This window comes from Megascapheus bottae, chromosome 28 (assembly GCF_031878675.1).
Source record: "Megascapheus bottae isolate mThoBot1 chromosome 28, mThoBot2.hap1, whole genome shotgun sequence".
Classification (NCBI taxonomy): Eukaryota; Metazoa; Chordata; class Mammalia; order Rodentia; family Geomyidae; genus Megascapheus; species Megascapheus bottae.
This window is the reverse complement of record NC_143536.1, coordinates 10,765,545-10,784,426: the sequence shown is the minus strand read 5'-3', so window position 1 is coordinate 10,784,426 and position 18,882 is coordinate 10,765,545.

Genomic DNA, 18,882 nt, shown 5'->3' with positions numbered 1-18,882 from the left:
CCGTGAGCATGGTTGTTCTTTTTCAAAAAACGGCAAAGCAAAACAGTACCCTCAAAACAAGCTTTGCAGAGGCATGGATTCTCCCCCCCCCTTCCCCCCCCCCCCCCCCCCCCGTCCCTCCCTACATTTTCTCTTCCATACGAGTCTCTCTTAATCTCTGGCTGGACAGCTCCATGATAAGTTGAGGGGGGGGGGAGCTATTATTCTTGTACAACTTTCCCCCTTATCAAATGCACAAAATATATGCACAAGAATAATTCTAGAACCCTGCTAAGCCATGCTGAGCTGCAATCTTTGATTTAAAAAAAAATCAATAGGCAACGTATTGCTTTTGTGGGAGAAAAGAAAGCTCCTCATAATTAAATCGCCTCGGAACCCCCCCCTCCGCCCACCCAGATTGGACATTTTTGAAGTTACAAAGTTCTATTCTGGAAAGTTCCGCTCCAGCAAAGCTGGGGTCCCAGCGGAGATGCTGGGGTGGTGAGAGGGTGTGGGGGGTCCCAGAGCTCCCCGTGGTGCTGCGCTGCAGGTGGGGAGGAGGGGGCGTCTCGACTTCCCTCCCCTCCCCAGACTCCTCCCCGTGGCCCCCGGGTCCCCCAGCCTCGGGCTGGGCCTGCCCACTCAGCAGAACAGGCCGCCCCGCGCTCCCCCCACCCCGCCCCGCTCCGAGGTGACCGCCCGCCAGCCAATTAATTCTGATTTAATTGCTCGCCCTGTAAGAGCGCAGGCCTGGCAGCTACCGGGCGGAGGGTGGCGAGGCTGGCAGATGCTGAGTCCCAGCGCTGGGGAGAGGCGGGGAGTCAGGAAACACAAAGGGGCCCCGCGGGGCCCGGGGATGGGGCGGGGGAGGGCGGCGAAGGCCGGGGCCTGGACGGGGCCCGGGGAGCCAGCGCGCTCTGGGGGAGGGGGGGGGGGGGCAGAGCAACCAGAGGGCTGGACGGGGAAACTGAGGACGGGGGGGGCGGCAGCCAGGCTGGGCTGGCGCTGCCTCGGCCCCGGCGTCCCCTGTCCTGCGGGGTCCTACGGCCGGGCTCCAGCGCCCCCCCCCGGCCCCACCCTCGCGCCCCAGCGGGCGCCCTGGAGCGAGCTCTGTGGAGATGGCATCTCCGGGCCCTTTCCCTCCCGGGCTGGCCTCGAACCGCGCTCCTGGGCGCGCCCGGCCTGGCCTGGCCTCTGCGGACCCCGGGGACCCCCGGGATGGGGACCACGGCGCCGAGCGGGGCCCCCGGGAGGGGCGGAAAGGGCAGGGATCAGAGGAGGTCACCAGGGCTGGAAACAAAGCCGCAGAGGGAACAAAGCCTAAGGAGACTGGGGGAAGGAGGCAAAGAAGCTTCTAGAACAAAGCTGGAGGGGCGGGGGCGGGGTGAGCAGGCAGGGAAGCTTCTGGAACATCCTCCCAGCCCTGGGATGCGCGCTGAACCCGCGCCCTCGACCGTCGCTGGTACCCAGAGGCTCCCGGCAGCCTCTGCGGCGGGCAGCTGGGCCCCCATCCCCGCGGTGCGCTCTGATTGGCCAGTGTGCGGCAGGCCACGCCCACTCCCATCCTTGCTGGGCACAGGAGGCGGGAGCCGCCCCCCTCCCAGCCTTGGGCTCCCTGAAGTGTGTCTCCAGTCACCCCAAGTTCTTCCTCCCTCCTTTCCCCCACCGCCTGGAAAGCTGTCCAAGTGGAACAGCCCGCAGCCATTACAATAAACACCTCAGTCGCAACCTGTCTCTCATTTGCATATTAGCAGCCTTAATTCTGATGAAATATGCAAATGTATGCAAAATGAAATTCATCTCATAATGACACAAGGCGATTAAACAATTTTTATGCTTAAATATTCTGTTTAATGAAATCAAACAGACCTGTGCGTGTGACAAATTCTCCACAGCATGGAGAAATTAGTGGGGGTGTATATGTGTGTGTGTGATTTATACATATATACACATATATTTATTTATGAATATCAAGCTTTCCTAGCGCCCTCAGCATAGCCTAGATCTGCCTTGCTCTTTTTTTTTCTTTTGGTGAGAAGAAAGAGGAAAAAAAAAAAACAAGTGTGTTTTTTGATAAGCAAATGAACTGAAAATTATATTTCTGAAAACTGCTAGAATAAGTTTGAAGCAACCAGCCTTTGTTTCCAGCTCCCCAGTGGATCCCACAAGCCCCACCCTGTATCACCCCAGTGTAGCCATGAGGGCTAGGGTTTCCCACATGTTGCTGGAGGAAGGGAGGCTCCTGTAGAGCGGAGCAGAGAGGGGAAAGCTCATCAGTCACAATCCTGTCTTCAGCCTTCTAGAAAAATCCATTCTGATCTATACCTGCTGAGGGAGGAGGAAGGAGATGTGGAGGAGAAAAGAGAGGAAAAGGAAGTAGAAGGGGTGGCAGAGGAGATGAAGAGAAATAAATTTACTTTGAAGGGTAGAATGTGAAAAGGGAAACAAAAGGTAAAGAAGGACAAATCCTATTTGCTAGGGCAGGTGCTCTACTGCTGAACCACATCTCCAAGCTCACTTTGTCATTGGGTCATTTTTAGGGTAGGGTCCTTCCATCAGGCAGGGGAAGATGGAGTCTCTGTGGCCTTGTGCCTCTCTCACATAACATGCCACTGCCTTCGGCTGTGGATTGAGATGGAATTTCAACCCAGGCTAGCCTCCAATTACAATCCTCCATTTTCCAGCCTTCTAACCTAGCTCAGATGTAAACTTGACATTTGGTATAGTGTCTCACCAACCCCTCAGACCTATGTCTTAATGCTATAGCCATCTGAATAAGCAAAGCTCAGAAGGCTTGTGGAGGCTGAGTAGTGTGACCTTTGGACGGCAGACACATTGCACTTGGGGTCAGCCCTAAGTTCTAGCCACAGTGGCACACACAGGAGATGAAAAAGATGCTCCAGCATTTCCAAAGGAGATATAGGGGCTCTGGGGTGCTGTCTGTCTAGGCTAGGCCAGGAAATAAGCAAGTGTTAACTTGCCTGTGGACTGTGGAGGATTCTGGGAAAATTCCACTTGCAGACTTACCCAGCACTCTCCGAATGAGTGAAGACACCCACAGACCCATCAACATCGGGGTAGTGGCCTGCTGCCACCCCACTGGTGGAGAGTCAAAGGCAGGCCTGAGACCTAGGCAGCCTTCCCAAGGCTGTAGCCACAACACCCACAAACGAGGACTGTGGTAAGTGCTGTGGCTCTGGGCCCATGAGGTTCACCCCATTGGTAAAGAAAGGAGGCTTCCAGCAAGTCACAGAGGTGCCCAAGGTCACAAGCTCAAGGTCACATGGGCAGGGGGGCTGTGCAGATCAGCAGGAAGGCAGCCTGGCTCCAGACCAGGGTGGAGGAAGTCACCTTGAATTTCAAAGCAGTTTTTCTAGGGAATCTTAGCTGTTCATCATCCCCACCTCCTCCCAGTTCTGAGGTTGATGGGTTTGGGAGACAAGGGCATTTCATTAGGAAATTAGGAGAAATATTGATAATTAATAGTTCAATTATAAAAGATGCTATGGAGAAGCTCTCAGCTTCATCATGGCAGCTGACTGGCAGGATGGGAAGGCTTCTTTGAGGCTTTTCCCAGCAGAGGTCATTTCGGTGGGCTGTGCAGCACACGGGGTGGGGAGCTTCTCTGCCTCTCCTCCTTCAGTGCTGAGCTCGGCAGTGGCATACACTCCAAGTTCTTTCTATTTGAGAAATGAGTTACAAGAAACCCCAGATGAATATGCGTCCATCCATTCATTCATCCATCCATCCACCCATTCATTCTATTTTTGTTGGGTTCGGGGTGATCCTGGGGTCTTGAACTCAGGGCCTGGGCTTCTTTTGCTCAAAGCTAGCACTCTACTCCTTGAGCCACACCTCCACTTCTGGTTTTCTGGTAGCTAATTGGAGATAAAGGTCTTATGGGCTTTTGTGCCCGGGTTGGCTATGAACCATGATCTTCAGATCATGAATAGCTAGGATTACAGAAGTGAGCCACCAGCTCCCAGCTCTTTGTTTTCTTATACAATTACAGCGCACTGATTAAAAAATAATAAAAACTAGCTGGGCTCGGTGGCTCACAACTGTAATCCTAGCTAATCAGGAGACTGAGATCTGAGGATCAAAGTTCAAAGCCAGCCTGGGCTGGCTTTAAACTCTAGGAAATGGGAAGTGGGGCTTGGCTCAAGGGTAGGGAGGTAGCTTTGAGCTGAAGAGCCCAGGGACAGCACCCAGGCTGAGTTCAAGCCCCATGACCCACCAAAGAATAATAATAATAATAATAATAATAATAATAATAATAATAATAATGAATGTTATTTCTAAAACAAAATCGAATGTTATCACATGCTAGGACTTTTTTCTTCTTTTTTTCTAAATTGCCACCCACTCTATCTTCTGAGACCCCAAGCTTAGCAGCCGCAGGTCCTCTTTTCTCCTTGACCCTCCTAAAGCCACAGAAGGCTATTGCTCCATCAGGACAGGCCCCCAGCAGAACAGAAGGGGGATATTTGGGTGGATCTCCCTCCTCCACCACTCCAGGCAAGGCATCATTGCTGCTCAGCCCGGAATGGACGAGCAATGAAAGAAATTCCCTAGAACCAAGTTGCTGCTTGTCTGTGATGGGAAATCCGATCCCCCTTGCACTTCATGGAGGGGGGGCCCATAGCCATCAGGACCCCTGCCCAGCTCCTGCCAAGACATCCAAGGAGGAGGGGGAGGGGAGGAGGCAGGAGGGAGGGAAGGGGGGGCTAATGATTTGTGCAGACCCTGGTCTTCCAAGCCTGAGGCAGGAATACTGGGCACGCATTGCATTCCGGGATGGAAGCCTCTCCTCTCTGAGGCCCCTGGGGGGGGGGGTTCCTCCCCACCCTTCCCTCCATGACATCCAAGAAGCATGAGAAAGCTGGGGCTGGGTTGACTTGGCTGATCAGCTGGAAGTATCCTGTGGCCCCTGAGACACTTGGGGGTGGGGCCGGGTGGTCATGGCTCCAGGGGTATAGTGCCTGCCCAGTGTGTCCTGGGGTCTTCCCCAGCCTAACAAGAATGAAAGAGTCCAAAGGAATTCAAGAGTCACACAAGCTGGAAAGATGGCAAGGTCATCTGCTGGAGTTCCTTAATCCACACAAGGTGAGCAGGCCAAGGGGTGGGGGGGGGTGGACTGGGAGTGGCCACGGGGCCACCTGCAAGCCACTCACTTGCCCATCCCTTTACTGACTTCCAGTCCTGTAGTCCGGATTACAGACCTTGGCCCTGGTACTTACCTTACACCTTCTGCCTCACCTTGGCAATCTCTGGCTGCCCCCTCTTCTCCTAGCCACTGTTGACTTCTTCATCTTCTGTAAACCCTAGAAACGACCCCAGGGCCTTTGTATGTGAGGCTCCCTCTGTTTCTGAGTTCTGTCTCTTGTGGCTGCTTGAGAATCATCTGAGAAAGGTCTCATCCAAAACAGTCCATGTGGCAGCAGATAGAGTGTGTGTGTGATGGGTAGGACTCATGAATGCAGGAGGCCAGGCAGGGCCTGGACTCACAGCTGGGGGCCGAGCCCTAGTCTGGTCTCTTCCAGCCCAGCTTCTGATTCTGGGCCAGCCTCATGCTGGCAGGCTGTCACTGGGCCTTGCAGTCTTGGGTCTCTGCTGGGACCTCACACGTGGGCGAGCAACCTCCATCCTCCAGATGGGAGTAACTGGGATTGCAGGTGTGAGCCACCAGCACTGGGTTGGGGCTGGCCCTTTCTTGCCTGGCAAGAAGAGCAGGAGAGGCATTTCTGCAGTCCTGGGCAGGGGCTGGGAAGATGGAGTTCAGGCCAGCTTTGCCTCCAGATTTCTAGGCTGTAAATCCTTGCCACGAGGGCAGGACCAAGCCAGAGGTCTGTAGAAACAGGCCTAGCTTGCTGGGGTGCAGGGAGGCCACCCCAGCAGGGGTGCAAGGCGGAGGGGGCCCTGCCCAGACTCACTGCCCAGGAATGTGAAGGTGTCAGAGGCCATGTCTGCAGAGCCAGGCTCCTGTCAGCTATCTGTCCACATGGATCCTAAATCAGGAAGTTTGGCCAACTCTAGGACCCCCCCCCCCTTGTGCCTCTCAGATGCTCTGCTGCCCAGCACAGCTCCTATGGTCCATGATGTGTCATGGCACAGAGCCAGTGATGTGTCCAGGCCAGAGCACAGGCTGCCTCAGTTTCCCTCTCCCTTGATGGGGATCAGAGAACAAAGCCAGGCTTGTCACTCTCTCTGCCTCTGTTCCCTCTCTCTGATCCTCAGGAAATGCTCAGACTTACTTGGGGGTGAAAAGCTCCTTTTGAGGGTTCAGTGAAATCACCTACAGGTCAGTTTGGCCAGAATTCACTTCTGGGTTTCTGGAACAGATCCATGTGCGTTCTGTTCACACATCCAAATTGTTGAGTTTTGTTGGAACCTGTTAATTTTAAGGCTGGTTTATGCGGGACAGTGCGGATCAGGGGACGGGACCCCCCTCCCCCCCCCACACACAGCCACACAAGCAAGTTCTGGAGACACACAGCAATCACCCCTCCTTTTCCTCCAGCCGGATGTCACCACCCGGTGGAAGACAGTAGTTATAAATAACACCCTATAGAATATTCTGGAAGGTGACAGCAGCAGGGAAAGAAGCAAATTGAGGAGGGGAGGGGAGACTGGGGGTGGGATGCTAGAATTTTAATAGAACTTCTAAATATAGGCCAGCTCTTCCTTCAGAAGCTTCCACGCCTGTTGTCTGTTTCGTCACGTACATCGCCTGTGACTACAGGAGTGCATGCACAACTTTGGTCTGCAGGGGTGTGTGTGTGTGTGTGTGTGTGTGTGTGTGTGTGTGTGTGTTCAAATGCTTGGGGTGCATACATGTGTTTATTAGCAGCTCATACACTCCTGAATGTTCAGACATACATGTCCTGACACTGGGTGGGTGTGTGGGGACTGGAGGAAACATTTGCACCCCAAAGTCTAAGATCTCAGCTCCCACTCCTGACTGGCTTGATGGCTAGGTCCATCTTGAAGACTCAGAGTATCTACACTGGATACTCTCGGCGGGCGGCCTCTGCTCTGAGCTCAGCTCCTCTCTCAGGGCCTCAGTTTCCCCAGGCTCAGCCAAATACTCTGACTTGAGAGGCTAAGATGTCAGAGGCTAAACGTGGACTGCGCAGCGAGGCGCTGCAAGTTGGTCAGAATCAGAACGGGGGGACTTGCACAGCAGGTGGAAGTGAGCTCAGGTGCAGCCTTCAGGATGGTCTAGCTTTTGTTTTTGGGGTGGTTCTCGGGGTTCATCCAACTCAAGATTTCACACTGGCTTAGCCGGCAGCCTATCCTGAAGCCACAGCCCTACTGTACAGCTGTGCTAAACACCAAAAGCCACGCCCACACCACAAAGCCCCGCCCACGACACCACACAGAAACCACGCCCCAAGCCCCGCCCCGCCCCAAGCCCCGCCCACACCACGCCCGTACTGAAGCCCCGCCCCTACCCCTGCCCCAGGAGGCCACGCCCACTGCTAGCCCAGGTCTCCTAGCACCCCTGTTTTAAGGTCTCTCCTGAGCAAAGGCTTGGTAGCAGGCTTTAAGCGGTACTGGCCTCATGCTTGCCTTGGGGTGAAGTACCAGCCAATGCCCGGGGAATGTCAAAGGCACGGGCATCAAGGACTGCAGAGCACCTCCAAGCCTCAGTTTACTTCACTTCCAAAATCTTCACTTCTTGTCCTACTGACAACAGTGCAGTCAGAGACATCTTTTGAGTCTCACGAGCTTTCTCTCTAATGAGGTGGCAATGCCCCTGTTACACCAGACCTAAGCCCAAGGGATTTGGACATTTAAACACATAAATAATCACAAAACCATACCAGCAACAAGGTACAGGAAAACCCTTCCTAACTAGGAGTCAAAACACGCAATAATGAAAAATTGATAAAATTATATTGCAACGGGAGTAACATCAGTAAAAAGAGAAACAGGAAGGAAACGTTTGCAACCTATGTCCCAGACAAGCAGCTATTGTCCTCAACATGTAAAGAGCTCTTCAGAATCAAGAACAAAGACGTTCTCAACTCAAAATTCAAAGATGAAGAGGATGTATAGATGCCTCAGTGAGAGCAGTCTGTGCGAATCAACCTTACAAATGGTAGCATATCTCATATTTGAAATATGAGCACCCAAGGAATGTAACTTCGAAATGACACAAAGTTAGCATTCTATTCTTTTCAGTTGACAAAAGTTCAATAATATGCCTGGACATGGTGTTGGTCAGAGAGAGGAAACAAGACTGTTCTAGGCTTCTGGGTGTGGTGCAAAAATGGGGTTGGCAATATCTAATATCTAATGACCGTATTCATGCATTTCCCGGTCTGTGGAATCTACCCACAGTTATTCATAGCTACAGTTATTTATAATAACAAAGAATTAGGCATAAACTGAAGACCTACTCACAGGAGATTGGTTGAATAAACCTATGATCCTTTCAATAATGGAGTACAATGCAGAGAGAAAAAAGGATGCTTTCTGTCAACAGAAATAAATCTGTTTCTGGGCCATACTAATACATGGGGGAGGGAGGAATCCAAGCGCAAAACCATCTGCTGCAACAAGGCTCATTTGTGATTCCATGGGTGTTGGTGGAAAGGTTGTCAGAGAAAGAGATGTCTGTGTAACACAGTCTCCACCCCCAGGGAAAGAATTTTCCCATAACAGGCAGGGCACTTGGGTCTAAAAGCTCTAGAAAGTGAAACAACCTGAAGCAAACTAAATCCGTCACTTCCTGTCATGCCGGAGTCCCCAGTGGGTACCAGGCATCCCCCCCCCCCACTGTGAGCTCATAGATACACACACACACACACACACACACACACACACACACACATCTGTCCAGTGTGTGGATGCATGGGGCCTTCCACATGTAACTCCAGCTCCCCCCACCACCCAGGACTTGGGGCAGGCTGGCTGGAGGGGGGGTGGGGGTTGGGGGAAGAGGGATTGTGGAATGCAGAGCAGCCAGCTCTGATTTCCTGGGACTTGCCTCCCTCCCTCCCTTGGGCCCCCCCTGCCCGCCCTGCTTCCTGGCAAGCACAGCTGTGATTTCATCTAGAATTCCTGGAACCTCCTGTCCTGTCAAACTCCTCTCCCTATCCCACCCCAGGCTTCTGTGCAGCCGAGGACCATTACCCAGGCCGGGCTCTCATCCCCACGCAAGGCCAGCGCCTGTTTATTCATGCATCTATCCCCACACCTCACCTGCTCAGTAAATAACCATGTCGGTTTATCTGTTTCAATTTAGATGAGTTCATTGTTCCATTCTGTTGTATTCATTCATTCATTCATCTATCCCTTCATTCTTCTTCCATCCATCTACCTACCCATCCATCCATCCATTCTTCTATCTATCCATCCACCAGTCATCCATCCATCATCCATCCATCTATTTATCACCTTATCTATCCAGTTATGTGGTGGCTGCAGATATGCGTATGTGTCTCTGTGTGTGCCTGTGTGTGTGTGTGTGTGTGTGTGTGTGTGTGTGTGTGTGTCTGTGTGCACAGGGTTTCTTTTGAGTGTTCTCCACCAAGGCGGCTTCCACCTACTGGAAGTTGGCATTCTGCTGGTAAGGCAGATGTCCCTGGCACTTTGGGTGAGCTCTAGGGCCTGGGGAAGGAAGGCATTGAATGTGCCCGCCAGCGGAATGGATTTGATATCCTCTGCACCCTGCTTTCTCCCACACACCTTGACCCTCAGGCTGCTCAGGTGTACCTCGTGAGTTCCTGAGGCAGGATGTACCCACGGTGGCTCAGGTATCACGCACAGGCTTGCCTTCAGGTTCCCACCGGATGGCTGTGTGCCCTCAGGCAGCGCTTTCCCTCTACCAACCCTGTCTCTGCTGGGCTCTGGCTGGGAACAGCATGGCTGTTCCTCGGTTACTTTTCTAGAAGGCCCTGTGAGTCACAGAGGAAGGCAGCCAGGGTCCTGCCCGGAATGGCTGGGGAAAGACGTGTCATTTCTTTTGCTTTGGAGTCTGGTCTCATCCACTCCACACCCCTTTTCATTTCACCCTACTTGGGGCTTGTTTATAAGGAACCCCAGCCATCACCCCTTCAGAGCAAAGGCAGATTTGGGGTGAGGGGCCCTGGCTTCAAGTGCAGGGAACTGCAGACCCATACTGAGCTTCTGTTTCTACCTCTGTGGGCATGCAGCTTGAGGGTGTATGTTGGGGGCCACTGGGGGGCCACCCTTACTGAGGACAGCGGCCTGTGTGGAGAACCAGGGAATACACTGGGAGACATGGCAGACTGGATGCAGGTCAGGCTGGGGTCGTTGAGGACGTGGGGTGTTGGGAGCCCTAAATCCCATCTGTAGAGCCCTGGAACTCATCTCAGTCGGTCCTCAGCTGGGCGGGGGGCCCAGGGTCTGACAGCCTGGCCCCACCCAGATGGTGCTGGCCCCACCACTTCCTGTTGGCTCCACCCCTCCCAGTCTGCTGGCCCCGCCCCATCCTACCCCACCCACTGGCCAGGCTGGGATGTTGAGCTCACACAGGTCAGGAGTGGACATTGGGAAGCGCCATACCCATGGGTGGATTCTCTCCCTTCTTCACTTGCTCTGTTGGCTTCCTGCTGATCAGGGACGTGAGGCAGTGTGTGGTCAGGGGGAGGGGGAGGGATCCCACCATGGAGGGCATAGCCTGTACCCAGAAGGGTCTGAGGTCTTCAGGGAAAGGGAAAACAGGGAGCGGGTCTCTCACACAATCAACAAACAGGGTCATTCAGTTCACCCCTAGATCAAGCTGATTTGGGGGCTCCCTCCCTCTGCTCTGCTCACTGCAGCTGGCATAAGGAAGGCTTCCCTGTCTGCTAAGTGCTCTGGATGTGACCAAACGGGTCCCCCCATTTGCTTTCCAGATATACCATGAATCACGCGTGTAGGATAAGCACATTCCAAGCACATTTGGGGCTATGCTGATCCTACCACGAGGCGACCATGTTCTTCCAGAATCCTGGAACCCCTCACCAGGCCTGGCCACACCCTCCCATGGGTTGTACATTGAGGCAGGGTCTCACTAGGCTGCCTGTAATAGCCTCAGGTGGCTTGTCCTTGTCACCCCCCCTGCACCTCCCAGGGTCGGGATTATAGGCCTGTATTATCCAAACAAACCCACAGACTACAGTGGACAACAGAATGGAAAGGCCATTTGGATTTGCAAGGAACCCCACAGAGATTTGATAGCAAATATTAACACGACTGTCCTTGAACTATTTGTGATTACGCTGGGCTATGAAGATACTGGTGCTAAAATCCAGCATTTCCTGAGCAGCTACTGTGTCCTCACAGGCCCCTGACCCCCCTCGAGGGTGTGTGTTACTCCATACCCACAGGCCGACCAGAAACAGTAGCCAGCTGCAGTGAGACAGGGTTACTCTGAAAGGGGAAAACCCAGGCAGGAAGCACCTCACCTACACACCAACTTCAGTGTAGAAAACTCAAGGGCAGAAACCTGTTTTGGCCACCCCCCCAAGATCGTGGGGTGCCTGGCTAGCCAGAGAAGCACCCCCAGCCTTCCCTGTCTCCAAGGAGGAGTCTGGGGCGACTGTCTGGGATCTGAGATCTTGGTGCCATCGAGGGAGGAGAAGGCCAACTCAGCCTTCAGCCTGTCATCCAGCTGAGGCTGGGGCGCTAATTGCGAGGCCAGGGAGCCCATAAAACACGCCAGCCACCCTCTGGCGCTGGCTGGCGGGAGGGAGGCCTGTCGAGAACTGGCGCTGAGCTGTGATTTAGGATCCCAGCAAAGGTTTAAGAGAAGGAAAGGGGGAGGGAGAGTCTGGTGAGTTGGGTGGAAATTGTCTCTAAGTGCTTGGATCCTGAAGATCTCTGTCCACCCCAAAATAAGAAAACGAAACTAAAGAAGAGGAGGGACTTGCTCGTTAGGTGACTATTTTAGCCACCTTGCTGACCCAGCTCCCGGGCGCTGTCTTTTTGTGTCCTCCACCCAGCCACCAGGGACGTAGACTCAGAGCAGGGAAAGCAGCCTGCCCACAGCCACACAGACGGGGGTCAGGACTTGGGTGAGAACCCTGAGTCTAGCAATCTGTTGAGAACAGGGGTGAAACACAGCGAGAAGGCTGGGGCAGGAGGCAGGCTATGCCCTGCCTGGCACACACAAGGCCTGGGTTTTTGCTCTGACATTGAAGAGGAGGAGGAGGAGGAGGAGGAGGAGGAGGAGGAGGAGGAGGAGGAGGAGGAGGAGGAGGAGTGGAGGAGGAGGAAGAGGAGGAGGAGGAGGAAGAGGAAGAGGAGAAGAAGAAGAAGAAGAAGAAGAAGAAGAAGAAGAAGAAGAAGAAGAAGAAGAAGAAGAAGTGTAGGAGGAGGAAGAGGAGGATGACAGAAAGAAAAGAAAAGAGAGAGAGAGAAAGAAAGAAAGAAAGAGAGAAAGAAAGAACTAAGACATCATTCCCCTGTCAAAGGGGGCTTCCCCTGCAGACTTTTTGGGGGTAAATCTCCCTGTCCTCCCGCCCCCCAGATTTCTGAACCACTGTACCAGCTCAGCTTAGCCTGTGGCTTTGACTTTTTTTTAAACAAACATGAGCACACTGAGGTTGGAAGAGAAGCCAGTGGGTAACCCCCCCCCCAAAAATAATAAAACCCAAACAAACCACCCTCATCTGATCCCCTGCATCTCTGTCCAGCTAGCCCTGTGGTTCTCCCAGCACGTGCTAGGGGCCACACCGGACTGCAGCTGGGCTTCTCTGTCCCCCAGATCCCTGGCTTTTTGGTTCCTCTGTCCTGTGGGCACCCCCTCCCCCTAAGCAAGCGGGGCCCCACGCATCCTGCACATCTTCTCTGGGATCCTTCCACAGGGCTGTCTGGGAGAGACACGGGGAGACTCATGGAAACATCTGTATTTTTTTTTTAATGGAAGAAAGTAAACAAGAGGGAGCCAAGCCAAATGACTTCACTGTGGACAGGCAGCCACGTTAGCTCAGGGCCCAGTTTCCGGGGGAGGAGGGGATCAGGGGCAGGAGGGGGCACATATGACATGGGGGTTGTGCCAAGCCAGCCTCAACACGTCCAGAGGCCGCCAGAGCCCCAGGCATTCGCGCTCCAGGAAAGCTGGGTTTCTCCGCTGTTATTTCAGCATCAGGTTCGGTGTGAGGGGAGCTGTTTTGCTCAACTTGTGTTTCTGGAAAAACAGGCTCTTGGAAACTGCTGGGCTGGGCTGGGCTGTGGCCAAAGGGGCGTCCCTGGACCAGCCCCCCTCTCCCTCCTGCCACTGTGCCAGCGCTGGGCCCCCCACCTCTCCTCCCCTCAGCCTGCCTACTACCATTGCACTGTCCCCTGCCCAGGGGCCACCATCTTGGCTGAGGCCTGACTGTCCCCCCCCTACCCTCCCCCCCGCCCTCCATGCTACCCAGAGGAAGCCAGCTCAATGTGTGTCTCAGTTTCCCCACCTGGATGAACTGCCTTAAAAGTTTCCATGGTCCCAATTCTCATCTCCGCTGGGTACCTGAGACTCAGCCAAGGACAAGGGCAGAGTCCAGGTTTGGTTTACTGGAATGCATGGATGACAGGCAGACAGACAGACAGACAGAGACAAACAGAAACAGAAAGATAGAAACAGAGAGACAGAGACAGAAATAGAAAAAGATGGAGAGACAGACAAAGACAGAGACAGGGGCAGACAGAGAGACAGACAAACAGAAACAGACAGGGAGACAGGTAGACAGAGACAGACAAACAGAAATAGGCAGAGACAGACAAAGAAGCAGAGAGACAGGTGGACAGAGACAGAAACAAAGAGACAGAGACAGACAGATGCAGGCCCCTTGGCCCATAGCTCTGTGAGATCGCATACATCCCCACAGGGATCAAGGAGTCCTGCCCCCCCCCCCAATTGGCCACAACGACAAGCTGACTGATGGTCCCTGGGCCCACTGGCTGGCTGCTCCTCCTGGACTCCTCTGTCGCCGTCCATCCTGGCCTCTCTGGAAAGCCCCTAGAGCCCCACCCGGCTGCTGTCACCTTAGCCTTGCTCAGCACCCACCCCGGGAGCTGAGCGGGGAGCTGAGTGTCGGTGTGTGGTGCTGGGGGTCCTGGCCCCCACTTTGGTTTATGGGGCTTGGCTGTCCGGGGCTGCGGCAGGCTCCATCCATCAGGGCAGGCTCGCCCCAACATGAAGCCTGGATTTATAGATGTGCTTAAACAAAGTGTTGACAATATAGGCGGTGTGTTTCTGATTAACACGGCGGCTAGCTCTGAGGGGGGACTGCCAGCCTGGCAGGGATATAAGGAAAGCATGGGGCTGGGGGTGGAGGCTCTGGAAGAGTGGCTCTTCCAGGCTCTGGAAGGCCACTCTTACAGCACCCCAGTCACAGAGGAGCCTGGAGGTGTCTCTGGACAGAGGAGGAGTCCAGGACACAGAGCTGAGTCGACAGCCTCCTTCCCCACTCTGTGCTGTCAGCCCAGAAGGTCCCCTCGGGATAGTCTGAGACGCCAGTCCTCCAAGACCCGTCCTGAGCTGGCCCCTCTGCAGAGGTGAGCAGCTAAGATCTACCCATCAATTGTGCTGGCTTTCTATATCGTAAAAATAGCTCTTTCTTTCTTTTCTTTTCTTTCTTTCTTTCTTTCTTTCTTTCTTTCTTTCTTTCTTTCTTTCTTTCTTTCCTCCCTCCCTCCCTCCCTCCCTCCCTCCCTCCCTCCCTCCCTCCCTCCCTCCCTCTCTCTCTCTCTCTCTCTCTCTCTCTCTCTTTCTTTCTTTCTTTCTTTCTTTCTTTCTTTCTTTCTTTCTTTCTTTCTTTCTTTCTTTCTTAAACTGAGTGTATGTGGTGGCTCACTCCAAGATCTGGACTGAGGCTCAAAGACAGCCCAGGCAGAAAAGTCTGGGAAATATCCTTTCTAATGAACCAGCCTGAAACTGGACTGGAGGTTTGGCTCAAATGGTAAAGCTCCAGCTGTGAGTGAGCACACTTGACCAGAATGAGGCCACGAGTTCAAATCCTAGTACCTTAAAATAAAAGTAGGGCCAGGAGTGTGACCTAGTGGTAGAGTGCTCACTTAGCATGCACAAAGCCGTGGGTTTGAGTCCCTGGAACCACATACACACACACATACACACACACACACACACACACACACACACACACACACACACACACACACCAAACCCAGAAGTGGTGCTGTGGCTCAAGTGGCAGAGCTCTAGCCCTGAGCAAAAAGTGTTCAAGGACAGTGCCCAGGCCCTGAGTTCAAGTCCCAAGACTGGCAAAAAAACCCCCAAAGTACATCAGGATTCACAAGAAGTTGTTCCATGTGCAGCAGGCATGAGGCACGGATTCCCCTTAGTGACAGAGCCCCTACTCAGTGTATGCACACGCTCTATATTTGTTGTCACATTTTAGCACCAGCTCAGATGACAACAGCCATCACTAATCAGGACACACAGTTTTAATAACCCAGAATCTGTGTAGGGACAGCCAGCTGTGTTTACAGAGGCATGTGTAAATATGCTTCTTTCTGTGTGTGTGTGTGTGTGTGTGTGTGTGTGTGTGTGTGTGTGTGTGTGTGTGTGTGTGTGTGTGCCAGGCCTAGGACTTGAACTCGAGGCCTGGACACTGCTGTCCTTGAGCTTTTGTGCTCCAGGCTGGTGCTCTACCACTTGAACCACAGCATCACATTTGGCTTTTTGTAGTTATTTGGAGAGAAGAGTCTCAAGGACTTTCCTGCATGGGGTTGACTTTGAACCTGGATCCTCTGATCTCAGCTTCCAGGAGCCCGGCTCACTGCTGCTTGTTTGCACACACACACACACACACACACACACACACACACACACACACACACACACGCTGTAAATAGGTTTAAATGGAGGCCAAGTGGTGGTGGATTGGAAATCATGGCTGAGTTTTTGCCTCCAATAAATACAGTGATGAAACCAGGGTGCGGCCAGGGACTTCCCCCCCCCCACCTCCTGCTTTCCTCCCCTTTTGGAACTTTTCATTTCTTGTGCTCTTGGAGCCAAAACAAATCATGGCATGATCCCGGGAATGGGGGAGGGAAGCGTCCTTTTTATCCTCCCCCCCTCCCACAGCTGTGAAGGTCAGAGCTGTGCAGCCTTGTGAACCTCTGCTCCTTTTCTGGGCCCAGCAGCTGATGCTTGCAACCCAGCTCCTGTGCAGGCGGAGACCACCTTTCTCCCCAGGGCTGCAGGTGCCCATGGTATGAAACAGATGAAAGATGAAAGGTCTGGGGTACAGCTCAGTGGCAAGTGTGAGGGCCTGAGTTCAATCCCCACCACCATCCCCTCTGCACACCCCCTAGAAATAAAGAATGAGAGCTAGTAATGGAACCAGTCTTTGGCTTCTCTGGGAATCCAAGCTGATCAAGTCCGAAAGGCACGTGGCAGACATGGAAGCCAGCTGCTAACCCAAGCCTCTCTGGGGCCGGGGGATCACACGAGACCCCATCCCTGTGACCTACGCAGCCAGTGGGCCATGCCTGGGCCCCTGCTAGGGCTAGGGTACTGGCCGTCAATCATAGTTGGCTGGCACCCGGTACCAGCCACCCCAGTCCCCCACTCAGCACCTGTCCTGAACCTCCAAACGCTTTCTCTGAAGATGAGGTTGGGGCAGAAATGCCCGTCACTAAATGTCTGGCTGCTGGGTTCATTTCATGAGGGGTGATGGACTGCTGGGACCCCAGAGGGTATTAAGTGGTTGGAGCACAGGCTGAAACTGGCAATGCTCACTGCCCCAGCCAGACGGGCTCCGACAGCCATTAACTCACCAGGCCCCACTTCACGCCAGAGGCGGAGCTGGCAGGCTCTGGCCACCTGCCATCTTGGGGGTTTAGGATATAGCCAGGGTGTGGTTGAAGGTTGGGGTGGGGGGGTCATGGAGCGAGCTGGTGTGGCTGGAGACCTGTGAGGTGGCTTCACATTTATGCTCACGGTCACTCAGAAGCCATGCCTGGGCCGAGCATGGTGGAGCACACCTGTAATCCCAGCTACTCGGGAAGCAGAAGAAGGAAGATCACGGTCCAAGGCTTTCCGTCACAACCAAAGCTGGAGACTCTCGCTGAAAAGCCAATTAAGAGCAGGAGGGCTGGAGGCAAGGGAGAGGCCCTGAGTTCAAACCACCACTATCACCACCACCAACTAGCAGTAGTTCTGGCTCCTTGGTGAGGATGTCATCTCAGGTGGATCAGTCCAAGGGACAATGATGGCGGTGGTGGGTGATGATGATGATGATGATGATGATGATGATGGCGTGATAGTGATGATGGGGATTGTGTCAGCTCCGGGTCTGGTCCAGTGCTTCTCGGTGGCATACCCTGTTTCTGGTGCCCACACGTCATCACGGTGCCTGGCAGTGTTACCGGGTATCATTCTCCATTCCCTGTGGCCCCTGGCCAGGCGCCATGGATTAGCGTGAGTCAGTCAGCTGCACGGCCCGCAGCCTGGCCGTCACCCCCAGCTCTGGTTGTTCATCTTTCCGGGGTGAATGAATGGGCTCCTAATCCACCGGCCCCTGGTTTAAGAGTCATTACGAGTGCTTAATTAAGTACGCCTGGGCTAATCACCAAATGTTTGCATGCTAGGAGTTCCCAGGAAGCCGGGCACTTGATGTGTTCTGTGGGAAGTAATTTCTCTGGGAGGAGGAGGGGAGGGGGAGAGGGAGGGGGAGGGAGAGGGAGGGGGAGGGAGAGGTGGGGAGGGGGAAGAGAAGGCAGAATGTGGCCCAGAAGGTGGCATGGAGGCTATGTATTTGTTGGGAGGAGAGCAAGGAGAGTATTGGGTGTGTGGATGGAGGTGGAGCTTGGCCTCAGGTCCCCTCGGTGGTGAAAGAGGCCTGAACCTGCACCTCCCTGGCCCCCCTAAGTGGACCTGCAGAGGCAAGCACCCCTCCAGACCCCCACCCACCCTCAACAGATGGGGCGCTCGCCTCCAGTCCTGTGGACTGGGGTAAGCGGAACCGAGCCCAAGCGTCGAGGGCCCCTGGCCATCTGGAACCTAACCCTGTGGTGACATGGGGACGGCCACCCTGCCTCCCCCACCCCCACCAGGAGGTGCAAATGGACGGGAAGTGCCAGAACATTCTGGGCAGGATCCCTGAGCGCCCCCACCCCTGCTGCTCTCTCTCGGGATGCGGGCAGACACAGGCCCAGCAGGCAAAAGCGCAGAGGCCGCACCCGAGGCAGCTTCCCCGCAGCGGGCAGGAGTGCCAGCCACAGCCTGGCAGTTGTGCCTGCAGTCAACAAGGCGAGGGTGCTTTCCTGCCTGAACCGCTGGCACCCACAGCTGCCGCCAACCGAGGCTGCCAAGGGTGCAATGTGGGGGTGCGTCTCCCCCACACATCTTCTCATTCTCGCCTGCTGGCCTTTTCTGGGAAACCTGACTATGTATTTCTTTTTCTTTTTCTTTCTTCTTCTTCTTTTTTTTCTTTCTTTCTCCTTCCCAGTGGTAGGGCCAGATTTCTGTGCGAGTGTAGATAAAACATCCAGGATGTTAGGCGGGAGGGAGTGACTGCCAAAATCCTATTTTGGATGAGGGCCCACTCTTAGTTCACATCATTTCCTTGCTTCTTACTGACACATAGCTTTATAACACTGCAGGGTATGAACGGAACACTGGCTGGGCTTAGGAGCATGGGTTTGGGACACAGATTTGTAAATGGAATGGTCTGGGAATCTGAAGGTCGGGCCCCGTCTGCACTGCGTGACATCAGCTGGATTTTCCCCACTTCTCTGAGCAACCAGTTCTTCATGGATGCAGCAAGGGATTGATTTCATCTGTCGGATTCATTTTGAGGGACTGCGTGCAAAGCTTCAGTTATATTGTCAGGGTACTTTCTCTAACTAGAGGGTTGATGGTTACCCACTGTGTCTTTTCATGTCAGTTCTGAGAAATGAAGCCAGGAATGCACACATGCTAGGCAAGCTCTCTAT